Source organism: Manis javanica, chromosome 10 (genome assembly GCF_040802235.1).
Source record: "Manis javanica isolate MJ-LG chromosome 10, MJ_LKY, whole genome shotgun sequence".
In the NCBI taxonomy this organism is placed as follows: Eukaryota; Metazoa; Chordata; class Mammalia; order Pholidota; family Manidae; genus Manis; species Manis javanica.
In genome coordinates this window covers 11,931,310-11,959,119 of record NC_133165.1, presented here as the reverse complement: position 1 = coordinate 11,959,119, position 27,810 = coordinate 11,931,310, and the positions used below count along the sequence as shown (strand labels likewise).

The 27,810-nt window shown below is 36.6% G+C and overlaps 1 long non-coding RNA gene across 1 annotated transcript in view; it reads left to right on the top strand.

Moving 5' to 3' along the window:
* The window catches only part of LOC140843979 (uncharacterized), a 75,427-nt gene that overhangs the window by 40,602 nt on the left and 7,015 nt on the right, over positions 1-27,810 (top strand). Inside the window, exon 5 of the long non-coding RNA XR_012121980.1 lies at positions 13,519-13,634. This is a non-coding gene — a long non-coding RNA (uncharacterized lncRNA). The remainder of the gene's footprint in view (positions 1-13,518; positions 13,635-27,810) is intronic.

The window sequence follows — 27,810 nt, the reverse complement described above, 5'->3', positions numbered from 1 at the left end:
ATGCTCTATATATTTTTTATTTTCTCAACTCTTCATAGACAAGGAGGTAAATTTAATGAATCAGAACCATCACCTGGTGCTGTTTAGTTGACCAAACTGTCTGATTTAAAACGCATTTTGAAGCAAATCATATTCGTTATCTAATATATTAATATAAAACTTTATAACAAGTATTTTTAGAATAAAAAAATCCTTAAAGAACAGGCTGACAACTGCTCTACTTAAAAAAAAAATCCTGACCATCAAGAATACATAACCCCCAAATTACTAAAGATACGTGGTGTCAAGTACACATGTACCTAAGTGTAATCCTTTCTGTGAATCATAGAAAAGAAGAAAATAGCACACTTGTATTTCTATGGTAAAAAGGTAAAAAAAAGTCTCCCAGTCTGCTCTGAAATCCTGATGTTATGATAGAGCTCCACCTCCTGAGCAGGATAAAGGACTGGATCATGACCTTGTAAATCCCTGGATTTCACAGGTCCTTCCTGTAACCAGTACATTGAACAACTGGGTATCACGGAATGTGATCGGAAAGCACATTTGCTTTTGCCTCTGTGGGGTAATTCTTTCTTGCTCTTCGAAGACATGGGCGTTCTCATAATTTTACACCTTATTCTTAGGTAATTAAATTCTACCTGGCCTCTGTAAATCACAAAAGAGCATCAGTTGAATATTTAGAATAGCTGGTCTTATGTAGGAGTCTGTTGGTTTCATTCAAGGTCATGCCAATTTCCTTTTGCCCTAGGCTTCCGGCTCTCCTTTTAATTACGGCTCTGATTCTTCAGAGTCGGAACAGAGGGAGGCCGGAGAGTGAAGGGTGAAAGCCAAGTCTTACTGGACTGGTATTCTTGAATCCTGGCTTCATTCTTTATTGCATACCAGGTATTTAAAGCTGACAACATCCCTTTTAGCGGTGTTTGTACATTCTTCAGAGACTCCCTTATTCATTGGCAATTCTGTCCTCCTTTCTCTTGTGGCTTCTTGCTTAATCTTGTAACCCCTAAGGATATAGTAATACTTACCACTTAATGCTGAGGTTCCTTTGCTCCTCTAAAACTATCCTACTGGCCAAGGCCTAAGATACCCTCAGGGTAGTCTCTCTTACATGCAGTCCACATGTGGCCCTTCAGAAACACTCACACATCTTCTGCTCCCAGAAATAGTGGGAAGGAAAGTTAGTCCCAGCAAAGTGGCAAAAGCCTTTAACTCCTGCCTTCGGAGCAGCTGCCCAGCCCATCTCTGGCACTTAGGTTCACACCAGAGTCTGGAACAAATCCACTTTACTTTTCTGACATTAGGGAGCAGATATTAAGTATTCTGAGAGACCCATTGAAGCCTCATTGCTTTGACTTAAGAAGAAAAGGCCACATCCCACCTTACTCCCCTGGGAATGGCTATAGTCAAGAACTAGTACCCCAGTCCTTTTCCATTTATGTGCTCAGTAGAGTGAAGGAGTCCATGACTCACAGAACTGATTTTTGTGTACATCTCCTTTGGAGTTTTTCAGCTTTGTCTGTATGTCTTTGGTATTCTGAGAAGCGGAAGACTGTAATCGTTAAAAGCACAGATTCTGGAGCTAGATTCCCCAGCTTTAAATTCCAGCTGACTTCACCATGCTTGCTTTGGTTTCCTCTTCTGCAAAATGTTCTTATCTGACCAATGTTAATATTGCCTACTTCTTAAGTTCATTGTGCTGTTTAGATAAGTTAATAATATAGGACATTGAAAAGAGTGGCCCAGAAGTCAAAACAAGAAAAATCTTATTTTAACGTCCTGTTAACATGCTCATGACTCCTGGAAATGTCAGTCAGGAGCTGGAATGTCAAACACAGTAGGACAGTTAGCTCTACATGGGGTAGGAAGGTAAATGTCTAAGGGTATTCCAGCTTTGAAACTCAGACCCAGTTATCCAGAGATTCAGTACTGCTCTGAGTAACTTGTGTGAACTAAGGTAGGTCCCTTAATAACACGTGAGCTTGCTTTTCTCATTCACTATTGGTCAGAGTGAAAAGTGGTGCAAACTCTTTGAAAAAAAGGTGGAGCAATATTTATAAAATTAAGCATACACCTACACTGTGGCCCAGAATTTACTCCAGAGCAACGAAAACATGGGTCACACCCACAAAAAAATACAAGAACGTTAATAGCAATTTATTTATGATAGCTCAAAACTAGAAATAATACACATGCCCACCAGTAGGAGAATAGATAAATAAATTGTAGCTTATTCATACAATGGTATACTGCTCAGCAATAAAAAGGAATTCAGTGACATGGAAGAACCTCAAGCACGTAATGCTGAGTGGAAGAAATTTTACACAAAAGAGTACATGCTGTATGATCTTTATGAAGTTCTGGAACAGGAAAACATAATCTTTGAAAACAATTGTGGCTGGTGGCAGGAGAAGGATGGATTGAAAAGGAGCATGAAGGAAATTTCTGGGGTTATCGTAATCTTCTGTATCTTGACAGGAATTTGGAATTGCACAAGTGTATGTACTATGAATGGTACCTGAACTTATGGAATGGAACACTTACAGCTTTTGTGTTTCACTGTATATAAATGTTTACCTCAAAAGACAAACTAATACTGTAAAATACTAAACTTTAAACATTTGGAGGAGTGTATGATATCTGCAAGTTATTTGAAAAGGCATAAAAAATAAGTGGATTGATAAATGAGGAGTGAAATGGATAGATAATCATGTGATCAAGCAAGTATAGTAAACATTTTAGAATCTAGATAGTTGGTACATTTTTGTTTACTATAAAATTCTTTTCCTTTAAGCTTGATAACTTTCAATACTGAGTTTTAGGGAAAAAAGTCTAGTTTGAAGTGGTAATGCATTTTATTATCATGCCTCATGTACCATAAAGATTCAAACATGAATATCTCAAAGCTTTGTTTCATACCTCTTATTGAGATAATAATGATGATAAAGATGTGCTCATACACTCAACAATTATTTCTTGAGCAACTCATTATCAATCTCCAATAAGGAAAGGCACAAGAGTCTGTTCCTGTCCATATATCTCCCCCAGTTTTTGAAGTCTTTTTGTGATATTTTATCCTAAATATGTACTTTGTTCTCTTCTTTTTTAATTGAAGAATAATTGACATACAATATTGTATTCATATACAACATTAATGTGCAACATAACAAGTTGATATTTATATACATTATTCAATGATTATTACCACAGTAAGCCATTACTGCATTAGCTATATTTCCTATGTTGTAGTTTCCATCCATGTTCCTTATTTACTTTATAATTGGAAGATTGCATCTCTTGGTCCCCTTCACTTATTTTGTCCTTCTTCCCTCCCACACCCCTCTAGTAACCAACAGATTGTTCTCTGTAACTGAGTTTGCTTCTATTTGTTCATTTGTTTTGGTTTTTAGATTACACTGTAAGTCAAATCATACAGCATTTGTCTTCTTCTGTTTGACTTATTTCACTTAGCATAATACCCTCTTGGGCCATCCATGTTGTCACAAATGGCAAGATTTCATCCTTTTCAATGACCAAGTAATATTCTAGTGTGTATGTCTGTATGCATGTATACCATATCTTCTTTACCTGTATCTTCTTTCTATATCTGGCATGTGTGTGTGTGTGTGTGTGTATTTAGGTTGCTTCCAACTTGGCTGTTGCAAATAATAATGCAATGAATGTAAGGTTGTACATGTCTCTTTGAGTTAGCATTTTTACTTTCTTTGGACATATACTTAGAATTTCCAGATTATATGGTAGGGTAATTTCTTTTTGGAGGAAGAAAGGTCTTTATTTTATAACTATTCTACTAATAAACAATATACCATTTATTATGACAATAATTTTAAACAACATAATTTTCCTTTAAAGTCCCCAACACTGCCTGAATATTTTACTTGTAGTTGACTTGAATATTTCAATAAGGAATAATGAATTATTATGGAAACAAGTTCTAGAAATAGGTTTTATGAATCAAGAGCTAGCAAATGATCTTCAATTAATATTTTTCATGTCTTTCATGTAAAGTGTGGACATGTTATTATTTTCTGATATGAATTAATCAAAAATGAAACTAGCTGAATAAGTAACTTTTAAAAAATTCAAACAATTCTTTTTTTTTTTTACTGCAGCATAAGCCAGCAACATCTCAAGATTTGTCTTCAATACCTATGTAATATAAATTAGATCTGGCATGTCTCCTTACTAAAGCTGCAGTGCCCAGACATAACTGAAGTCAATAACTCTAACCATGTTAATTTCTAATCTCATCCAATGAGTGTATATGCAGCTGTCAGAAAACATTATTCTCCTAGTTACTGACTTTAAATAGAAATCCTATTATCTCTATTACTGAAATGCTAAAACCAAGCTTTGGACCAATGGACCTTACATCCAGTCTTCAGTCTTCTCCTTTTAATATTCCTTTCTTCTATGAATTTACCCACCTGCCCTATTCTCTTAGCTATAGTCTTATTTCTCCTTTGAAATATTAAATATTTTCTTTAAGTATTTCTAACACTGATTTTTTCATCTTCCTCCCAAGAGAGTCATGCAACTTATTTTAATCATCGGTTTCCTATTTTCTCATCATCCAGATGTTAAAGTTGAGCCATTCTTCTCTTAATCTAGTATATTAAGCCCCTGAATTTTGTTCGTTTTACCCTCAAAAAATGTTTCTCATACCTTTTTCTCTTTATTCTCATTGCCACCAGCCCACTTCAATGATCTCATACTGAACCATTGCAATAGCTCTTCAATGTAGACTGTATTGCTTATTCTTTCTCTGATCATTAAAAAAAAAATCAGAAAACATGAAAATTAAAAAGAATTTAAAGCATAATTTTTGGTGTTGCTATGAGCTAGTTAAAGGAACTACTCTGTGTTGTTGTATATGTTTTTAGTTGCTTCTCACTTTTCTTGAAGGCGTGATGTTAAATTATGCATATTACTCTCTCACAAATGCTCCAAAATTTACATATTTAATACCAACATTTGCATATGCATTTCATTGCTGATTTCTTATTATAAATAATGCTGCTGTGGACATCTATGTATATGCATGCATGTGAATCTCTGATTATTTCCTAAAGATAAATGCCAGGAGGTGGAAATAATGAATTAAATAGAATGAATTATCAATAATTTAAAAATAATCTCTCCAAATTTCCTTCCAAACCTACCTCCAGCATTATGATCTGATTTGTCACCTTTCAACAAAAACAGCACAGTCATTTAAAAAAATACCAATTTTATAGCTTAAAATTATATTTTAATTCTCTGCCCTATTGATCACTGAGACAGTTAATTATTTTTTCATAAGTTTATTGGCCATTTATACTTCTTTTTGTGAATTGCCAGCTCTTGTCTTTAGTCTATTTTCTTACGGGAGGCTTTGTCCTTTGTTTATTCATTTTCCCACAGTTTTATAACAGTATGTCTCTAGCTCCTCCCAATTTCAATATGTTCTGTGCTTCATTTCATTCAAGAAATTCATTTCCACTAATACTCCATTTACTTGTCCAAACCATTTGCTTGTCCAAACCATAAATGGCTCTTCATTCTTCTATAGATAGAATCAAGACCTTAACAGTCAAGGATTCTAATTTCTCTGTCTCCTTAAGCCTGTCAGTACGTATCACGATCCTCAACACCAATCATGTGTCCACCCTTCCCAAGTCTTGCAAAGATACCCTTTCCTAATGGCTCCTCCGTCTCTTCTCCACCTTTGTCCTCTCTCTCCTTCTGCCTCACACCCTGCAGAAAACTTCTCAGGTCACTCCGTCTCACATGAACCTTTCCTGGTGGAATTTCTGTTTACTCTTCCATTGCTCTACCTATGGGCTCCTGCTAGAAATCGGGGTGCCTTTGCTAACATTTCCTCTCCTTTACCCTCACATATTCAACCCACAACCAAATATTATAAATTCTGCTTCATAAATACCAGTTAAAATCTCTGCCTTATCTCCACCAGCACGGCTGCCGTCCCAGACACATCTTAATCCTAGACTACCTAGGCTGTGGATAGCCCCCTCCGCTGCCTGTAATTCATTCTCTCTTAGTAGATAGAGTGACATTTTTAAAAGGCAAATTTGATCACAGTACTTGGTCTCCTGCTTTAAACTCTTGTCAATAGGTTTTTATTGCACTTAGGATAGAATCCCAACCCCTCCACCTGGCCTGTGATACCCTGCAGTGTCTGGCTGCTCTTCATTATCATCTTTAAGACTTCCCTTTCCCTCAGCCCACTCACAATCATCCCCAAATACCCTAACCCCTTTTCCAGCCAGTACTTGCTATATCCTTCCTCCTCTGTATTACTCTCTTCTTTCTGTGCACCCACATCCTCTTCCTTCTGCAGTTACAGCTTAAATGTAGCATCCTCATGGCATTTTTCTCAACTCTGCGGACTAGGGTAGGTTCCTTCACTACTGAGGCTTACAGCAAATTATACTTTTTCTCAGCAGTGCTTATAATTTTTTAAATTAAGGTGTCATTGATATATACTCTTTTGAAGGTTTCACCGAAAAACATCTTGGTTACTACATTCACCCATATTATCAAGTCCCCCCCCCATACCCTTTTGAAGTTACTGTTCATCAGTGTTAGTAAGATGCCACAGAGTCACTACTTGTCTTCTCTGTGCTACACTGTCTTCCCTGTGACCCCCTCATACACCATGTGTACCAATCATAATACCCCTCCATCCCCTTCTTCCTCCCCCTGACCCACACTCCCATACCCCTCCCCTTTGGTAACCACCAGTCCCTTCTTGGAGTCTGTGAGTCTGCTGCCGTTTTGTTCCTTCAGTTTTGCTTTGTTCTTATACTCCACAAATGAGGGAAATCATTGGGTATTTGTCTTTCTCCGCCTGGCTTATTTCACTGAGCATAATACCCTCCAGCTCCATCCATGTTGTTGCAAATGGTAGGATTTGTTTTCTTCTCATGGCTGAATAATATTCCATTGTGTATATGTACCACATCTTCTTTATCCATTCATCTACTGATGGGCACTTAGGTTGTTTCCATATCTTGGCTATTATGAATAGTGCTGCGATAAACATAGGGGTGCATGTGTCTTTTTGAATCTGTGATCCTGTTTTCTTAGGTTATATTCCTAGGAATGTAATTCCTAGGTCAAATGATATTTCTATTTTTAGTTTTTTGAGGAATCTCCGTATTGCTTTCTACAATGGTTGAACTAATTTATATTCCTACCAACAGTGTAGGAGGGTTCCCATTTCTCTGCATCCTCATGAGCATTTGTTGTTCCAGTAGTGCTTATAATTTTAATCATTGCCCAATTCTTGCAGTTATTCATTTAATATTTGCTGCCTCTCCCAAGAGCAAAGACCATGTCTGTATTTTTCAGCATTCTATGCCAAGTATCAAGCAGGATGGACTGCAAACACTGGAGTCTCATAAAATGTTGTTGCCTGGGAAAAAATTAAGGCCTAGTTTACCCTATGGATACCATACTAACTTCCTGTTCTCCAAATTCTTCCTGTGATTAAGTTTTATTTACCCAAGCATATTTCATCTTTTTCAAGTCAAAGACACATGTTCTACACTTTCTTTATAATTTCCATAGCAAAAAACAGTTCTGCAAGACAGCAGATATTAAATACATAGAAGTTGAGATAAATGCATACTTAAATAGTCACAACACTGACCTTTTAAAAAGAAATTGAGGAATGGGTGGTCAAAACAAAATTTGGGACTGAAGGATAACAGAAAAGGTATAAAAACATCTGGGGGTTCAATCAAATTATAAGTATTGATGATGTTCTTAGTTTCCCCTTCCTTTATGCTTCTTTTTCTCTTAACATGAGGAAATCTGTTAATGCAGAAAATTTAATTTGCTTGAAAGCAATTTAAAGAAGAGGTTGAATTCATTAAAAAGTTGCTGTTTTCTCTTACATGATAAGTATTAGCTGTTTTTTTTTTAATCATCTCATCAGCTGATTCTTTGAAGGATCAGTTCAAGGAGGTAAACAGTCATCGGGAAGTGACTGATGAGGTTAAGGAGAATACAAAATCAAATTCAAATAACTGAAGTTCGGTGTGATTTATTTGGTGGCAACTTAACCCAGCTAGGGCATAGGTCAGATCCAGTACTTTCTCGCTGCCATAATTAAGCATAGGCAGCAGCCAACAAATCTTGACAGGCAACACTCCACAACCCAGGGTGGAGAGAACAATCTAGCTTTGTAATTGCAGTGGAGATGTAGCCAGTGAGAGGTCTTCAAAGGCAGTGAAGCCCAGAACATTATCTTTCATCTAGAGCAGAAATACCAGGGGCTAGCCTCTCCTCAGACCCTGAATAGAGCCTAAAATCAGCATCAGTTAACCACCTCCACATTATTCAGTATCTTTGGGTATGTGGTTTTCCCAGGTTCTACTGTGTCTCAGATCAGAACTCACTCTTTCTTCTTGCCATCCACACCTGTCTCATGAGCAAGAGTTTGTCCTAAAATATGGGCACAGTGTAAATATTTCTCCTGAAGCCGTATAGTTATGAGAATCCCTGGTCCCAGGTGTTGAATTCCTTGGTGGGTTCAGAATGCAAATTTGAATTGAAGGGCCAAAGGAAACCGACTTGCTCTTGCAGGGTTGAAGAAGAATTAAGCATTTTAGGAAGGAACTTTGTGGGTTAAGAGACAGTGCCCAACCAAGGAGTAGGCATGGCAGAGAGAGAGAGAGAGTGCATGATTCCTTTTCCCAAATCTCCAGTTGATAGTGGTGAGCCCATAAAATATGTAGTCCAAGTGGACTGCTTATGCCAACTATTGAAGGAGCTGAAATTCATGTCTAAGTTAGCCTGAAAGAGATAAGGTCCCTGGCAGAAGCAGGAATCTAACGAGTTGATTCCCAAAGAAGAGAGCGTGGAAAGATCTGAATGTCCACAATTTATACTGCTTAAGGGGCCACACGAGGGCCAGGTATCTAAAACTAGCATCTCCAACTAAAATCTGTTTCATCTCCTTTGAGAGAAAACGACATTTCTTAAAGAGAAGACAGCAAAATTCAGTGATATGATTGGTAAGTTAGCTCAAATAATAGGTTGCAAGTTATAATCATCTAAATTATTTCCAAGGAAAACAATCCTATAATTTAAATTAGTTCTTATTTGAAATAGTACCTAAATTATAAAAATATGATTTATAAATCTACTTCTTCCACTGAAATTTTACATTGAACCAAGTCATTTTACAATCTTGTTCAGACTATCTTATTTATAACATGTGATTGATAATATTTGCAGCATGTCACAGGCCTGGATGATCTCCTGAGACCATTATATCTCTCAGAAATATGATTCCCTGTCTGCATAACTGAACAGAACATTGAAATATATATTTTGTTCCTATTACTTGCAATTCAACTAGCTAAAACAAGCACATACTGGTTAGCAAAATGGATATCATTAAGTAGCTCAATTTTCTTAATTTTAGTAAAGGATTCTTATGGAAAATGGTATTTGGGTAAGCAAGGTAAAATAAAAGCTTGTCTTTAAGAGAATTCTAAGTGATACAGTATATAATAAGTAAATAATTGAGTTTTATTCTATCCTTATTTTAAATACCTTTATTTCTATTTCGAGACAGATCCTTAAACTGTACATAGATACAAATGTGCACATCTATCTGTTACATAACATATTTCAAATTATGATATTAGGCAATATTTTTAATTCAAAACTCAGATAATGTTCATTTGTGGTTTTCTGTTTATTTATTTTTGTTTTTTCATTTTGATCTGAAGTCATTTTTTTCTGAATGGCACTGCCTTTGGTAATGGTAAAACCATATAAAATGCTTCAATGATAAGCCAGTACCTAACAATAACACACATTTATGTGAAAATGGATCATTTAAAAATACATTTATGCATAAATGCTCCAAACCCATATATCATTGTTTTACTTATTTTACATAAGAGGAAACTGAGACTCAAAAAATGTAGAACACAAAGATAAAATAGATATAGATAAATAGCACCCAAAAGCTAAAATCATGTTTTTGTGCCCCCAAATATTTAGATATTTCAGATGATATGATTTTTAATAGCATTATTGATTCATATCTGCAATAGCAGTGTGAAAACCAAATAATACCTCAGTGAGATTAGGCCAAGTGCTCCATCACTCTCATTTTGATTAGCTGAATCATGTCTTCAGTTTTTCTCTTCATTGTCCATAGAGACTTGAGACTCAACTTTTATTGCACGAAATTCACATTCAGATTTTGCCAAGATAATCTGTTCAATTCTGTTCACCAAAATGATTGACAGTTGTTCAGAAAGAACAAAATCCGGACAACGCCAAGCACTGAGAATTGCTGATCCCTGAAAGAACGTCTTTTACTCTAGAAAATCACCCTGGATTTAAAATTAAATAGTATTTCATATTTATTTACTTATATCATAAAGGTCATATACGTGTCTATATTTATATTTTTTATACATCTATTTCTGGATCTTAATTAGTATTTTTTTTTTAAGATAAGTAGGCTTCTCAAGTCTGAAACACATTTGTTTGAAGTAAAATCAGGTAAAAGATAGCATCACAATAGACTGTGGGGGTACAGTATTAGAAATTCAAATGCAATGTAAACTTGACCATATCCTTTTGTATACATGCCTTGCATTTCATGTATTTTACATATTTCTTATTGTCTTTGAAATTAGGTTTGGCCTCGTCACAAGGGCAATTAGTTGAGTTCATAATAACAAGGGATTAAATCATTTTGTTTAACTGGACTCAGAACAGTATTTAAAGGTCACGTAATCACATAGCCCATAAAATCCTAACCCTTAGAGGCAAACTGCCCTTGAATGGTTTAAGCCGTTTCACACCATCATGTGTTTTTGTGTGTAACATGTGATGTACAGTAGCCAGTTTTTGCCATCTGTAGTGTTGCCCATAGCAACAGGAAAGCATGTGACAGTGCTTATGTGGCTGCTGGCCTGAAACAGTGTGTAAAGGATTTAAGCAAAATGAAACAGCCAGAAATATTGATCCAGACAACTGGAGTTTTCAGTGTACTGCAATGATAATGCACTTGTTAAGAAAAGAAAAATAAAGAGCAAGGAAAACAGAAAACTGAAGTGAGAGACCATGGTAACATAAAGGGTCGTGTTTTCCAGAGATCATTGTAAAGTTGAATTTAAATGATGTACATGTAGAACAAATGCGATCATTTTATTCCTTTGTCTCCATCATTGTATGCTTTATATTTAGTAAATGTGGCTGAACCTCATTTTGTTGCTTGATGTGAAAAGTAGTAGTTCTAGAATCAAAAATACCTTCCTCTGTTACCATCTCAATGAAGAACAAGATTGAGGATTCTATTAACAATTACCATGCTCATTTAAAGAAAACTGGAGGAATATATATTCAGAGGAGATTCTTTCTCTGGATTTCATAGAACAGCTCAAATTGAATAGAATTGTGAGATTACATATATGGGATAACATTATGTAATCATGCCTACTGCAAAACCATACTATTTTTTCAAATATAATCTTTTTTTTTAATTTGAAAAGCTTACTAATAAAACTAAGTGGGAGGATCCTCTAGAGCACATTATAAACAAACCCAATTTACTCATACTATTAAGAAACTGTGGTTATAGAGCTTCTATCAGAAAGAGAAAAATTCAAATGTAACAACCAAGAACCAGCATAAGGTGATATCATGTAGACAAATATGCTTCTGTGCAGTGTGTACGGTTGCAACGCATTTCATAGTCTAGAATGATACTGCGAAGAGAACTGCAGTGAAGAGAACAACTCTCAAAAGGGAGAATACGTTCCCTTTTATTACCTTGTGTTTACACTTGTAAAGAGGAGAAGAAATATTTGATCTTTACACTTATCAAATAGTTCACCTGCTGGGGGAATCAATAACTACCGAGCACTTGGGATATTTAAGTTCCTTTATGTGGTCTCATTGCAAAAACAGTATGAAGTGCATGGTGTTACACCCACTTCATAGATGAGAAGCTTGAAACTTTAATAGTGTCAATGAATCTCCCAAAGCTATTCAAAATTGACTCTGTATTTGCACCAAAGTCTTACGCCATACCCTTATTCGCCACTAAGCCACTGAAAAGGGAGTCCGTGTGCCTGCACATTCAGTATCATAAGGTCTTACACAATGGGCGGAACATTTTAGCTCTCAGCTTCCAAAGAGTCACACCAAAAAAAAAAAAAAAATACATGACCAGTTTTCATTCTCTAATTTTTAACAGATATTTGTTTAGTACCTCCCCTCTGTGTACAGACATGGTCCGTGGCACTAGAAATACAATGGAAGGAAAACAGATCTTGCCTTATCTATGACTCATGACTTTCCAGAGAAACAGAATGAATATGATATAAATGAGATTTATTATAAAGAACTGGCTCACATGATGATAAAGGCTGAGCTGTCCCCTAGTCTGCCCTCTGCAAACTGGAGTGGCAGGAAGGCTGGCCATGTAAATGCCACACTTGGAACAGAAGGCCTGAGAACCAGGGGGGCTGAGGGCCGTCCGTCATGATGTCTCAGCTCAGAAGTCAGGCAGAAAGCAAATTCAGCCCGTCTCATTTTTGTTCTGTTTAGGCCCTCAGAGGATTGCAGGATGCCCACTCACATTGGGAAAGGAGGGGCACCTACTTTATTCAGTTCACCAATTCAAATGCTGATCCCTTTCAGAAACAGACATGCCCAGAAATAATGTTTAACAATTTCTAAAATCCCATGGCCCAGTCAAATTGAAAGATTCAATTAATCATCACATCTTTTGTGTTCTTGTCTCGCCTCCCGCTCACAGTGTCATGGAATTACCATGCCCTGCCCTCTCGGAGAATCTCCATTAAAATGGTGAAATAAAACATGAATCAAATGTATTTATTCTATCTCCCCAGTAAGAATACCAACTGCTGTAATTCACCACCTAGAACTGTGTCTGACTCTGTAATTGCATTTCAGTGAATGATTAAAGTAATCACACCTAAATATATAAACTATGGAAGAAGATATTTTGATTTTATAAAGTAGAGGAAAGTCAGAATGGCAGACAGCCTTAGGAATGAGGGAGAGTTATGAAAATAGACTGATTGGAAACAATGGAGAAGTTTGCTTACAGATGGAAAGACCAATAAGGTACGATAATTGCTAGAAAGTAAAGTAGAGACAAGGCAAGAGTTTCAATGTATTTGTTTAATTTTGCTTTGTTATGTTTTTTTAAGGTAAAGGAAACTTGAACAGTTTTAAGCATTGGTGGAAATGTGGCAGACTGATAATAGGCCCCTGAAAGTTACTCTCTTTTTCTACAGAAAATAGAATTTTAGATGGACACATGGCCACTCAGCTGGAGACAACATTTCTCAACTTCCCTTGCAGTAGTTAAGTGTGGCAACATGTCTAAGCTCCAGCCAATGGTTTTTGTGAAGTGAGCTTTGCAACCTCCACAAGTCTTACTTAAAATGGAATTGTGTGCTCTCAATTTATGTTATTTCCTTTCCTTACAAGCTGGAATATGGAAGCTGTAGTGGCTTGATTCAACCAGGTCATAGGACAGCAAGATGAAGGAAACCTGGGTCTGTGAATGGACCAAAAGACCCTGCAGCTCACCCCAGATAAATTAGGTAAGAGAGAAATAAGCATTTATCTTATGATTCTTTAGTTTGAAGCCTCTTATTTCTAGATGCTTGCCTTATACTTTCACTACTACTTGGAAGATCCAGTGGAGAGGGGGAAGTTGAGACCATAGTAAAAATAATAGATAAAATTCATAAGAAGTTGTAAGAATTAAGAACTAACAGTGGCACTGTATATTACATATGAGTATGATACATGTATAAAATAAAAGATATATGTGTGTGTGTATAAATATATATCTTTCTTGAGAGAAATTTCACTTGAGTTCCTTATATCATTAAGATATATTCAAGAACATTCTAAAATACACATACTACATTTTACACAAGTGCTTAGTTTATCATTCCTCAGTGCCTGTATATGAACTGATGTCGACCCATATGTAATAGATAGGATTCTATGAGGTTCCAAGTTAATAAAGTTATATATAGATCCTTGAAAGTCTGACTTGATTTGACATGTGGTGGGAATATTTAGAGATATAGATGATTGCATCCCCTCATAAATGAGATTCTTGATAAGAATTAGCAAAATATTTAAAGTTTAATCTTAATTGAAAAATTATTAAGGTAATTGAATTCCAATATTAATACTAATCCACATGTCTATCTCCTTAAGTACCTATCTTTCCAACTCAACTATCTAATATACTATCAAGAACTAGTTTAAAGGAATGTATTAATGGAATGCCAGTTTAAAAAGAATTGCTTATTCTATTTCATGCTTGAGAGTAAGGGAAATTCTAATTAAATATGCTCCTGCCTTAAGTCCAAGTCCTAAATCTAATTGCCTTTATTTGCTTGACGTGTTTCCCTAGCCATCAGCCTCTACTGTATTTTCTTTAAAAAGTTCAAAATAAGAAGCTTCTCTTTATGCAAACTTCTCCAACTTGCAAAATTTGAACATACATATCAGAATAAAAATATGTCATCTCTCCCTGCCCTCAATAAATGGGCATTAGCATTCACTACTAAAATATTTCTATGGCATTACAAATTTAGATACAACCTTTTATAATTTACTCTGTTCCTAAGAAGAGGAGCTTTTGTACACTTGACCGTTTGTTCCAGTGTTCCTCAAAAATTCTTTGGCAGCAAGTGCCATGACCAGTGCCTGGCTAGGTGCGTCCTCAGACCATAGAAGAAGCAAACAGTTTACTGTGTAGCCAGCTGCCTGTTCAAATCTCAGATCTTTTCACTTCCTAATTGCAGGTGATTGTGCAAGTTATGTCATGGCTTTCTGCCTCAGTTTCCTCATCTGGGGATAGGGTTTCTACCAGAAAAGTTTGTTATGAAGTTTTAATGAGATGATTTATTGTGGTAGTTGGAGAATATCAAGAAATAGACTGATAAAAAATATCCTAAACTTGTGTACCTTATTTACATATACTCAATCTAGGTGTTTGTTTTTCCCTTGAAAATACATACTAGCTAAATTGTACTACCTTGCTAATAACAAAATTCATAAATTAGAAAGCACCCTTAAGAACACCTTTGTAAATATGTAGTAACAATTGTAAAACCTTTGATACATATTTTAAAATGTGTTGAAAGTTGAAAGCATATAAAATGACATTCCTATATTAGACTTTAGCACTAGGGTTATCTTCATCACAGCTTAAACTTTTAAAATAATAATTCTAAGAAATGTAAATATACATACACCTACACACATAAGCATAAAATTGAAATTCTAGTTTCATGCCCAATTATGTCCATCGATACTATTTATTACTGTTGTAGGTGTGAAAGAAACAGAGCTTACTTCATTTTCCCCAGACAAACCTTAACACACCAAATTTTGGGGTTAAGTTATGGGTGATAAAGACTAAGTTCTGAAACAAAAGACTAAAACGTGCAATTGTTTAAAAAGGCACTTTATTTCTATTTTAATTGGTAGTCTGGGTCCATGATCCAGGCTGGCATGCCTTATCCACTGTGTTAGAGACTCAGTTATCTTCCATCCTGTTGCTCTGCCAGCCCTAAAATATTACCGTCATCCACAAAGCAAAAGGTAGTTCACCATCACATCCACCCTTCAGCCCTGAGAAGGGGAAAGGGAGATAGGGAAGGCATGGGCTTACACTTTTTCCATCAGTTGTTGAAAACATTACTTCCATTCGTATTCATTGACGAAAAACTAGTCATATCACCACCTTGGCTGCAAGAGAAGTTAGGGTTAGCTGGGGGGACAAAGTCCAGGCAAGACTTACATAGTGGAGGAAAGGAATCCGTAGTACCAGCATTGTTCTCTACCACAATTTGTCAAAACCCAATGCATTTGAATCCACAGGCAAAAATGTTGCTGACAACCTGTAGCTATTTGCCACCTTCCCTTACTTACTCTGAAAACTATGCGTTCATGCAAGGAATGATGAATTATGACTCCAAGAAATATTTTTTGGGGGTTTATTCTTACATGCGTCTTTTTAATGACATATACTGAGTTTTGTTTTGTTTTGTTTACTAATGAATTTGAATATCTCTACATACACTGATGACTCTTAGGGTTTCCCTGTCTGTAAATTTCCTAAACATATCTTGGTCCATTGTTTTCCACTGGGATTTCTCTTTTTTTATTGTAAATTTATATGAGTTTCTTTATAGCTATTAGACCTTTATTGGTTTTAAACATTACAAATATCTTCTTCCAAGTGTTGTATGTCTGTTAAGTTTGTTAGAACCTCTGTTGTTCAGAAAGTCTTAATTTTAATGTATTCATTTTTTTCCATATGATTTGTGCTCTTAAGATTTTAAGAAGTCTTCCCTATCTCCTAGGTCACAAAGATATTCTCTTTTATTTTAGTCTATTAATTTTATAGATTTACCTTTAAACTAGGATTTTACTTCAGTGACTTTCAGCTTTTATGTAGAGTTAATTAGGGATCCTATTTTATTTTTCTCCATATAGCAAGTCATTTTTTCCAGTGTCTGTACTAAGTATTCCTGTATTTGCCATTGTTTGCAATGTTAAATGTATCACTTACTTAATATATATATGTAATATATACACTATTATACTTTATGTATATATATATATCTGTTTTTAGCACTCTTGTTTGTTAAAGTGTTATTTTTGTGATCATGCTATCTGTTCTTACTATTTTGGTTTTTTAAGGATTTCAGTATCTGGAAGAGTATATCCTCAATCCTTTTCTTTTTTGTGGTTGACTTAAACATTCATTAACCCTTATTCCTACATATAAATTTTTGAATAAGCTAATTTTATTTTTCAAAATATTCAACTGGAACTTTTATTGGAATTGTATTAAATTGATTAATTAGATTGTGAAGAACAATTATGTTATTCTAGCCTAATTTTTATGTCATCTTCTTTGTCCATTTTTAATAAGTGTTAAGTTTTCTCAGTAGGGTTTTGTGCAATCTGAAGTGTTTCATTTGAAATACACTTTATAGTTATTTTTGCTATTATAAATAGTATCTCATTTTTATTAGCTTTTTAAATTCATTATCATAGCGAAGCTGTTATGGAAAAACTAGAAAACCTGGACTGGATCACTGATGGAAGAACGAAGCGGCACTTGGAGGCCGTGGAGGGTTGAGGTTTTATTTTACACCAGCGGGCTCAAAGGGGAGTAAATCTCCAAAGGTCTGAGCCCCGAACACAAGCAAGGGGAGCAATTTATATCATTTTGATATGTGGCATTTTGGCATGCGCAGGGCGAAAGAGGAGCCCAGAGAAGGAGGGGAGGAGGGAGCTGGGAGTGCCCTGCTGACTGTGCCAACTGGAGTGAGGAAAAAAGCGGTTTGCTGACCTTGATGGCTGTGTTGAATATTTTCCTTATCAAAGCAAATAGTGTAGATTTTACATCTAGAAAATTACTCTATCTTAATAGTTCTAAAAGTATTACTATTTGGTCTTTGGTCTCTTGTTTTTATTTTTTAAGTAGATGATCATCTGCAAATTATAAATTTATCTCAACCCTTGCAACTGTCACATTTCTGTTTGGCACCCAGTGAACACTTCCAGTTTGAGATATCTTACTGTCTTTGGTTTCTTGTCCTTTGGTTTCTCTGGGCTCTTTATTTTCTGATGTTGGTATTTCTAGTTTCACCTTCCATGTCCCTCAGGTCTTCTCTCATGTGTATCTTTTAGGCAGGAAAATAAACATGAGTGGAGTGGAGAGAGAATAAGGCCAGGAAAATGTCCACTAAAAAAAGACCCAGAGTTACTCAAAGCTCAAAAAGCCAGGAGTAACTTGGCCTGGAATGTTTGAATGTTCCCCAAATAAAGGAGGGAACCTCAGCATAGCCCATGTCTTTATTGTGTTAATCATGAAGGCCCAGCTTATTTTTTACCTTTACCTATATGCTGTTTTTTCCCTCCTTTGACACTAATCAAGTAGTTTGCAACCTAGGCAACTAATTTAACATGCAGGCCCAGCTGTAAACAACATAGTAAAAGGCAGGAAGTTAAGAATTAAGATTCTTAACTTTCTCTTTAGCAAACAGACAATAACTCAACCCACCTTGGGGGCTGGGCAGGCAGTCTTGTTTGATATGCTCCCAGACCAAGATGCTGGACTCCCAGGGAGAAATCAGAGCAGGAAGTTTCTTGTGTTAAGTTAATTTTAAGTCTTCAAAGACCAATTAACAAGTCTGCACCCTCAGCCCTTAGTCACATTTCTGAAGAATCCATAAAAGAGGGAACACCCAATGTTTCGGGGCGCTCCTCTCTCTGAGGTTGCCCACACTTTCTAAGTGTGTAACCTTTTAATCTTAAATTTTCTCCAACATTTCAGGGTGCCTCTCCTTTGCTGAGGTCTCCTGTACTTTTTCTCTCTTTAAGTAACTTTAAATAAAACTTTTATTCTGCTTCACTGCCATGTCTCTGCCCTTCAATTCTTTGTTGCGGTAGGGACAAGGACTGAAAATACACAACACCCCCAACATATCTTTCCCTGTTCTTCCCTGGGAGAGGTTTTCAATATGAACTTTCCAATTTACAGTTTCATTCTTTAGCAGCATCTATTTTGCTTTTCCTTCCATTGATTTACTTATTTCAAACACTGTGTTTTTCATACGTACTATATCTTAACTTGTGATTTCGGGGGACATTTTATTATAGTTTCAAGTTGTTTCTGTCTTTTTTATCTCAAGTTTCTTTGCCAAGCTTATTTTAAATTCTTGCTTTGTCTTTTCTGATACTGCTGTCTCAAATGATAAATATTGCTCAGCTTTTTTCTTCCTTTTGTTGTAGTAATTTTACTCCTTTAGCTTCTGGTTATTTTTGTCTTTGAAATCATGCATAAGAAGGCATCAGTTATTCTGTTTGCTAATGGATATGGGAAAGGGCCCAAAGCCAGGTCCTAGCCTGTGTCTGCCCTGGTGAGTTTAAGGAGATTAAAGTGGATGACCCCTAGACTAGAACGCATGGACAGCTGTTGTGTATTCCAAGTTCTTGATACTCTATGCAGCAAATCTGTTGTGTTACCCAATTTACCACCCTAGACAATCTGTGGTCTAGGTCATTGCTTCCAATTTCTGTGGCAAAAGGGAAGATCCTGATTGTTTGAAGGAAATGTGGGCATAGGGAAGAATAGAACTAGTAATCAAAATAAGAAACACAGTGTGAAAAATAAGGGAAAGGATGCAACTCAAGAAGGAATTAGCTGGAATGTCAGATTGAAGAATTATTTCAGAAGGCAGTAAGGAATAGTGTAATGTTTTGAAAAATTACTTTAAAAAAACCCCTAAAAGACATAGAGGATAGAAATAGAAGTATGGGATATAGTATGCATGAATCATTTATTATATGAGCAGGCAAGCTAACCACATCTAAACATATCTCAAGAGTATACTTAAATTTTTGTGAAGTTATAAAACTGCGCTTCTTTCTGAAAAAAAAATGAACAAGAAAAGAAGACAATTCCCAAGATTAATGGTAAGTATAAAATGTCAGGCAATGGAATTGATGCTTTTTAGCTAGAAAATATAAATTTAAGAAATGGCACACGAAATACCACTCCATTTGGACTAGATTCATGAAACTGCTTCAGAGGGGGTTTCCTTCCTTGAAACAAATGTCCTTCAACTAAAAGACAGAACTTCAGTGAAATTTAAAATGTGGTTTAACTTTCCATGTGAGGCTACAATTAAATTTAAAATTCAAGAGTTTCTACAAATAATTTCTTGAGACAACAAGATGCTGAAGTCACTTGTACTGCCATTAAACTTCACTGTAAGTTGGCTTGAAAATTTTAATTGCTCTTGGACAATTGAAATTATGCAGAGGTGGCTACAGCTGACATGTTGCCATGGTAGCATTTCCTCCCTAGCTGAGGAAGCTAGGCAGAAGAAAAAATATAGGTCAAAAAGTGTTTACAATGAAAAACAACTGCATATAAAAATCAAATGCTTTTGTGAACATTTTCCAAATGAGAATTGTGAATCCTAGTTTCAGGCTGTTAAATACAGACTGATTCATTTTGGGATGAAGTAGCAAGCTGCACTGTGAGACTGGGGCGTTCAATGTCAAGAATAATCATTCCCATGAGTATTGGCAGTTCAGTTAAAAAAAAAAAACCTGGGGCTATGCTAAAATTTTTCCTACTGGCTTCATCTGCATTCCTTGAAATAGAGACATATTCAGTTGAAGAATTCTCCCAGAAGAATCTCACAATGACTCCTAGCAAGAAGAATCAACTCCATGATCACTAAATATCTGTTGGTTTTTCATTCTGTGCCTTGATAATGACCAAAATTTTGAAATGCCGTTGAAGCAAGAGTAAAGTTAGCTGATCGCCTAGGAGCAGAAAGACTGAAGGAAAGAAGTAACACAAGTAGGAAGGACAGAAGGATGGAAGAAGAGACCTAGAAAGTATCAAAAAAGACTGGGAAGTGTCTAAGTCTCCCTGACAGAAGAATGAAGAGGACATTTGCAAGATAGCAGCTGAAATGGAAATATGTCGGTTGCTTTCGCTTCACCCATCAGTCCCCACACCATCAGACAACTGTCATTTTTCTCATCTGGGGAATTCACACTGCATTTTTATTCAACTCGGTTTGGATAGCGTTAACTGGAAGCCAGGCTCTCAGGGTGGTATCTGATTGGCTTAAACTAATATGGATTCCATTCTCCACTGGACAAAGTGATTGATTTAGGGATGAGCAGATGAGCTAATCAGAGCCAGTAGTTACATGTTCTTGGAGCATCTAAAAAAGAAAATTTCTATCAATCTCCTGGTGTGGTAATGTGCAGATTTCATAGTCTCTCTGTTGCCATCTTGGTACCACCAGGGAAAACCTTAAAGCTAGTGGAAATCATCAGCAGAAGCTAGGGGACAGAAATACCCCAGGGGATGATGAACCAAGACATGGGTCCAGTGACATTTCAACCTTGAACCAAACCACACCAGAAGGCAGAACGATCCACGGGCTACTCAGGTGCAGGGGCAGTTACAGTCTTGATTTTGCCTAAGCCAGTTTGAATTGGGTGTTCCATCTCTTGCTTTTCGGGAAGAATTCGACAAAATTCCCCTAAATTCCAAAATCTTCCCATTCCTTTGAGCCAAATGAAGATAACTGAAGTAAAGGAAGCACAAAAGTAATGGTTGTGTCTTGGGTTCCGAGTCCATGAAAATCCTTGGAACATGTATTTGTGACCTCCCATGTGCAAGACACTGGAGGGACAAAAATGACCAAGACAAAGCCTGGTACATTAAGAGCATGGAAATGAGAGGGGGCTAGGACAGATAACAAATAATCAGCAATGAGGTAGATATTTTATTTTCTACCTTTTATAAATCAGAAAACTGAGGTGCTGAGTTTAAGTAACTGTCTCAAGTGGTGACAGAACGAATGAGGAATAGAGTTGCGAACCAAGGTACTTTGATTTTTACACACTGCCAGCAAGTCAAGAGTAGTATTATGTGCCGCCCGTTTGAAACTCATGTACCCACATAGTCCACTGGTTTATGATATATCTATTAGTAATAAAAACAACATAACTGTTGTTATAAAGAATTTGATTGGCCTTTGTCCCTGGGTCCTAGGAGGAAAACCGAACTCCTGAGATTTCCTCAGTGATGGGATTTCTTTGTTATTCACAGAGGGCCCTGGTAGTTTCTGCTAATGAGGTGACCCATGGTGGGTCCCTAGTTAGCTTATGCTGACAAGGTCATTTAGGATGGGGTAGGCCACCCTACAGAAAGATCAGCTATGACTTTACAGGGTTGGAGCTTTGAGCCACATGTTACCAGCCAAAGTTCTGATCTCCAGGGAACACAGGGAAGCTGGGGTTTGAGTTCCATCATGCGGCCAGTGATTCACTCAATCGTGCATACTTAGTGAAACTCATGGAGCCTCCCGTTGGTGAGCACACTGGTGGGCTGGGAGGGGGACTGCACCCTGATTCCACAGCGGAGACCCAGGTGCTCCCTCTTCTTGCCTTACCCTCCCCCTCTGTGACTTTTCATTTGACCAGTTCTCCTGATTTCTGTCCTTCATAATAAAACATAGTAATGATGAATATAGCACTTTTCTTGAGTTCTGTGAATCCTCTAGTAAATTATCAAACCTGAGAAGGTTGTGGGAACCTCCAAATGTATAGCCAGTCAGTCAGAAGTACAGGTGGCCCCTACTGATCTCCTAAGCATGACTGGCCTCTGACGTAAGATCAGTCTTTCTGGGGACTGTGCCCTTTAACTGGTTGGTCTTTACTAACTCCAGGTGGCTGGTGCCACAACTGAATTGTGGTACACTCTGTTCAAACCAACTGGGTTAAAATGGGATAATGATATCATACCATAATGAAATTTTAGGACCTTTTCAAAACCAAAGAAAATATTGTACTTCAAATCTGAGGGTAACACCATGGTATTCAAAGAAAAACTAAATGTTCCCTTAGTCTTTTCTCCAATAAGGCAGAGCTAATGTTCCAGAAGAGACCTAGGGAATGCCTGGAGCTCCTGAGAGACAATTTGATAAAAAGACTTGTAAAGAGGGCTGTTTTTCAACAGCTTCTAAATTAGAGTTACTGATGTTTACACCTCTTAGTTGGAGGATGAGAGACAAACAGAAGAATTAGGGTTTCACACGGACATAGCCAGATATGAAGTCCCTTCTGCAGCCCATTCTGTAGGGACGTGGGAAGGAGCTTCTGAGGCTCCAGTGGTTACGTGACGTAAGAGCCTAGGTGGACGGACCCAGAGCTCAACTTCAGGTTATTTCATTCCCACCTCTGTGCTTTTTCTGCCATAAGATGCTGGTCTGAGGATTAAAAGGGCTTTTGCTAAATCCATAAACAGGGAATGTATTTACATATTCATTATTTATGATCATTTTTATAGTTCCTGAAAGAGTACTTCCTCACTTCTCCACTCCATAATACCCTGCACAAAATCTTATTCCCCCTGAGAGAGGGAGTTTACCAGAAAACCGCTACCATTGCTAGGAAGTACTGAATGCTGACGTAATGTCAATGATCATGATTTTATAGCATTCCGTGCATTCCCAGTGTTTTCTCCAGCAAACTGCAACTGTGCTGAGCCAGCATAGACTTGGCCACTAAGATTAAGGGAGCGATAAAGATGAATCATAAATCTAATTAAATAAAAAGGAGGTGAAGACAGACGTGGGTGAGAATGGTGAGGATATGGAGGGGCCATTAGACTAGAGGGCTGTGAACATAAAAGAACGGGTTTTATGGGGGACTTGTGGGCAGAGTGGCAGGAAATGTGGACAGATGCCAAGATATTTATCTTGTCTCCCCATAAGTCTTCTGGGTTCAGAGGGCCAAGAGGCCCAACCACCTTTGCTGGTTGCATTTGGAAGAAAAGATTTATAACTCAAAATCAAAACAGTGGTAGACCCAAGAGTGAAGGCAAAAAGTCAGTTTATTTTCAATATCCTACAAACCAGAAAATCAAAATTCCCAATCGTATGGCTGTTTTGTTCACAATTTATTTTGAAGTTATTGGTAGCGTCTGACAGATTTTCAAGTGAAATTATTCTAGACGCCTTTTAAAAATGCCTCCCGAGATTGCATATTAGCTATACTTAAAAGATAGTGCCCCCCTGAAGCATTCCTGAAATCAGCCCATTCTACTTGATGTTCCAGGAAAGCAGGAGGCAGTTTAGCTTATTGACTTAAAAACGTTCCTCTCTCTCCAAATATACTGTTAGCCCTGCTCCAAGGATCTCAGCCAGAGGCACAGCATGTTTTTCTTTAGAACAATTAGCCATTGTAAAATGTTCTTCACAGCACTTACGGAGCTAGTCTAATTTGTTTATTATATAAATACATATTGCTCATTTACAATGTGCTATGTAGTTTTAAATGCTTTATAAATATTGAATCATTTGATCCTAAAATACTTGGGCCTTCTTTGTAGGTTTATTTTTTTTATTATATGCTTTTTTTTTTCAAATAAGGAAACAGCTACAGAAAGGATAAATAACTTGCTCAAGGTTGTAGCTAGTAATTGGCATGATTGGAGCCTAGACCATCCTACTTCGAAACAATGCATCAGCCACTCCACTTTCCTGCCTTTCGGTGGTTCTGCCAGTGGGAGAGTGGGAGGAGGCATTCACGCAAACGGAAACAGAATTAGGAAAGATAGGGAGAGGACCTGGAGAAAGAATTTGAAAAACTCAGTGACCTTAGACTTATTTAGTGGCTTCATCGATGGTGAAATGAAATGGCAGTGGCATTTAAAAGTAGTTATGTTAGTAATGACCTTAACTACCAGAATAAACAAAGCAAATATTTCCCATTAAAGTAATGTATTTCTGTGTATTGACAGCATCATTCCTGAATCTCAGATGGCCTCAAGCCCTTTGCTAAAATAGAATTTTTTTCAGGGAGTGTGTTGAGGGTCCCCATGACCACTCTATGTTCAGTAATTCATTAGAAAGACTCTAAGACTCAGCATATGATTTTACTCATTTAATATTTATTACAGTGAAATTATAAAAAAAAATTAACAAAGGGTAAAGGCTCATGGGACATAAATAAGAAGGAAACCAGGCACCGATTTTTGAGTCTCCTACCTCTGGACTCACACAGAACACATCTAATTCTTCTAGCAATGAGCTGTGACAACATTGAAGTATTTTCTTCCAGGGAGGCCCATCAGATGCTCAGAACCCAAGGTTTTTGTTGGGGACTATACATAGGCACCCCCTGCCTAGCACATACTCAAATTCCTGACTCCCAAAGGGAAAGCAGGAGTTCAGCATAAACCACATTATTTGTACAGTTGAGGCACAATGAGGCGCTCATCATCTAAGGAAAGCTTTGTATCAGTGTTGGGAACTGTTCCTCAGCTGAGTTCCAAGGTGCAAGCCAAGGGTCCACCTTGCAGGCAGGATTTCTAAAAGTAGACAGTTGCTCAGGGCTGTGATGCTAAATGTTTCCTGCACAGGCGGTGTCCAGAAAAACGATCTTTACAAGTTAAAGGACATTGCCTTTTCTTCTGAGCAGCGATCCCGTGTGAAAGAGGATCCATGTTTTTGTTAATAAAGTATTTGATGCATGTTTGTGATAAGATGGAGACACTAAATTACAACATGCTCAAAGCTGGCCTTTTGTGTAGACTGGGGTTGAGGCCTCAGGCTGGGAGAACAAAGAGTGGCAAAACACCCTCACATTCTAAGACACAGTTCAAGGCACTCATGCAAGTCTTGCAGAAAGGGTGGCCCTAGTGAACTGCGCACACCTTCATCTGTCCTCACCTCAGGGGTTTCTGGGGTGGTGGTGGTGGAGGGCTTAATGAGACCTGGATGCTGAGAAGATGAGAGGAACTTTTTCATCCTTTGGGCAACACATGAATCTCCCTGTAGAAGCCTAGGGAAAGAAAGGGTCCAACCAGCAAGAGGCTCATAGATTTAATGTAGAGATAATAAAGACAGGTAATGTTTCTGAAAAACCTGAATTTTCTTAGGACAAATCCGTATCTGGTACAGTGCCTTAGGATTGAAGAGAAATATCACATCTATTATCAAAAAAGGATTGGTTGACTTTAAAATATACTAAAACTGAAGGATGGAAAAATGATATTGGTATTATTTTTAATGAATATGGATGAATGTATGATGCTATAAAATATATGTGTATAATAAATTGGTATGATGGGATGCAGGGGCATCTGTTTCTTGTGTTTGGTAAGAATTATTAATTAAACACACATTTTTCACATATCCAGTAATAGTCCAGGCAGATTGGATTTCAATGAAAAGTTTTATACCTGAAAGTCAAATGCCAGTAGACATACAAGTAAACAGTGAAACTCAGTATCTTTATGTCATACCAAACAGACTTGAAAGATAACTTTTCCAATGTTGGGACTGTTTTGTTTATAATTCAGTTTGAGGTTGTTGGTAATAGTTCCCAAGTTTTCTTGTAGAATTATTCTAGACCTTTCAAAACATGTATTTTTTTTATTTTGGTATCATTAATCTACAATTACATGAAGAACATTATGTTTACTAGGTTCCCCCCTTCACCAAGTCCCCCCCACAACCCCCATTACAGTCACTGTCCATCAGCATAGTAAGATGCTGTAGAAGCACTACTTGTCTTCTCTGTGTTGCACAGCCCTCCCCGTGCCTCCCCCAACATTATACATGCTAATCGTAAGGCCCCCTTTCTCCCTCCCCTTCTCCCTCCCTTCCCACCCATCCTTCCCAGTCCCTTTCCCTTTGGTAACTGTTAGTTCATTCTTGGGTTCTGTGATTCTGCTGCTGCAAAACATGTATTTTTTAACACAGAAGAAATTATTATTATCTCAATTGGTTTAAATTTGTGGCCCATAACATACTAGCCACTTTTCATTTACTAGTATTTAGACACACTAGACCATGATATACTTAATATGAAAACTACTGATTTTGCTAAATCTGATTTTCTTATTTAAATACTTCCTAATACTTTGTTTTCTATAATTTCAATAGTGATAACAATACATTACAAAATAAAAAGACATTAGCATTTTCCTCATGTTAAATAAAATAAATGAATAGCAGACAACTTATGTTGGAATATCAGTTATGAAACTGGATTTACCCATGATTTAATGTGTCTATACCCTATAAAATTAATCATGAAATAACTTGTTTTTTCATATATTTAATTGAAATGCATATGATAATTTAAAGGTTATTTTACCCGTATATTTACACACATACTAAATGCACTTCTGAATTTTCTAAAAAAGCTGTAGAGATTCTTAAAGACGTAGCTTTTACAGTTTTCCTCTGAAAATATGCAACTGCAATGAACTATTAATTAAAGAAATCAGCAATCATGTATGTTTCATTCCATAAATCTTTTCAGACATTCAAGAGAATGTCTACTATACTTGAATGCAGTGGGTCATAAGCTTTAACAATTTTCAACAATAAGATACTCAGTTTTCACAGTACACATACTCTTGTACAAAAATATTTCCTTTTATTTTGTTCCAAACACCCAGAACACTACCAAAGGTTTCATCTCTGTAACTCAATTTGTTAAGGAATAGCTTCTGCTCTCCCTGGTTTTATCATTTGTATAATGTTAAGATCTATTATTCAAAATATTTATAGATTTACTGGAAATATGTCATTGTCTTCTTTCATCTAATGGGCAACTTCAAAAATAAAAAGGAATAGAGAAGAAAAATAAATTTAAGAGGGTAAACAATGACAGATAACAGGTGGTGTAAAATAAGGTGTTTTTTCATTTGCAGCAAAAACATTAGATTTTTTCTGTTTGCCTTTTGCCAGAAACTCTTATGCCCCTAAATAATTACTCTCCTAAGGTCAGAAAAAGAAAATTAAGGTATACAAATAGTGAGCACAGGTTGTAAACATTAAATGCACACTTAGGGCTGACTATATTTCAATTTTAGTATTCTTTAAAAAATAAGTGAAATCCTTTTAAAGACGTTTATATTCTGCCAACATCTCTCATTCAGATTTTGAAAAAAGGAGATGTGGGTGGTAGTGACTAACTGAAATAGCAGCTACTATTTACCATGCAAGTTTAGACAGATTATATTTATGATAGCCTCATGAAATCAAAGACATTGAGTACAGATTCAGACAACTGAGGAAGGCAATTGGGTTTTATATGACATATTGAGTAATCTGATTTATTAAAATTCATTAACACTTTTTGGCCACATACACTGTCAAGTACTAAGCAAGGCTTTGGAATTGC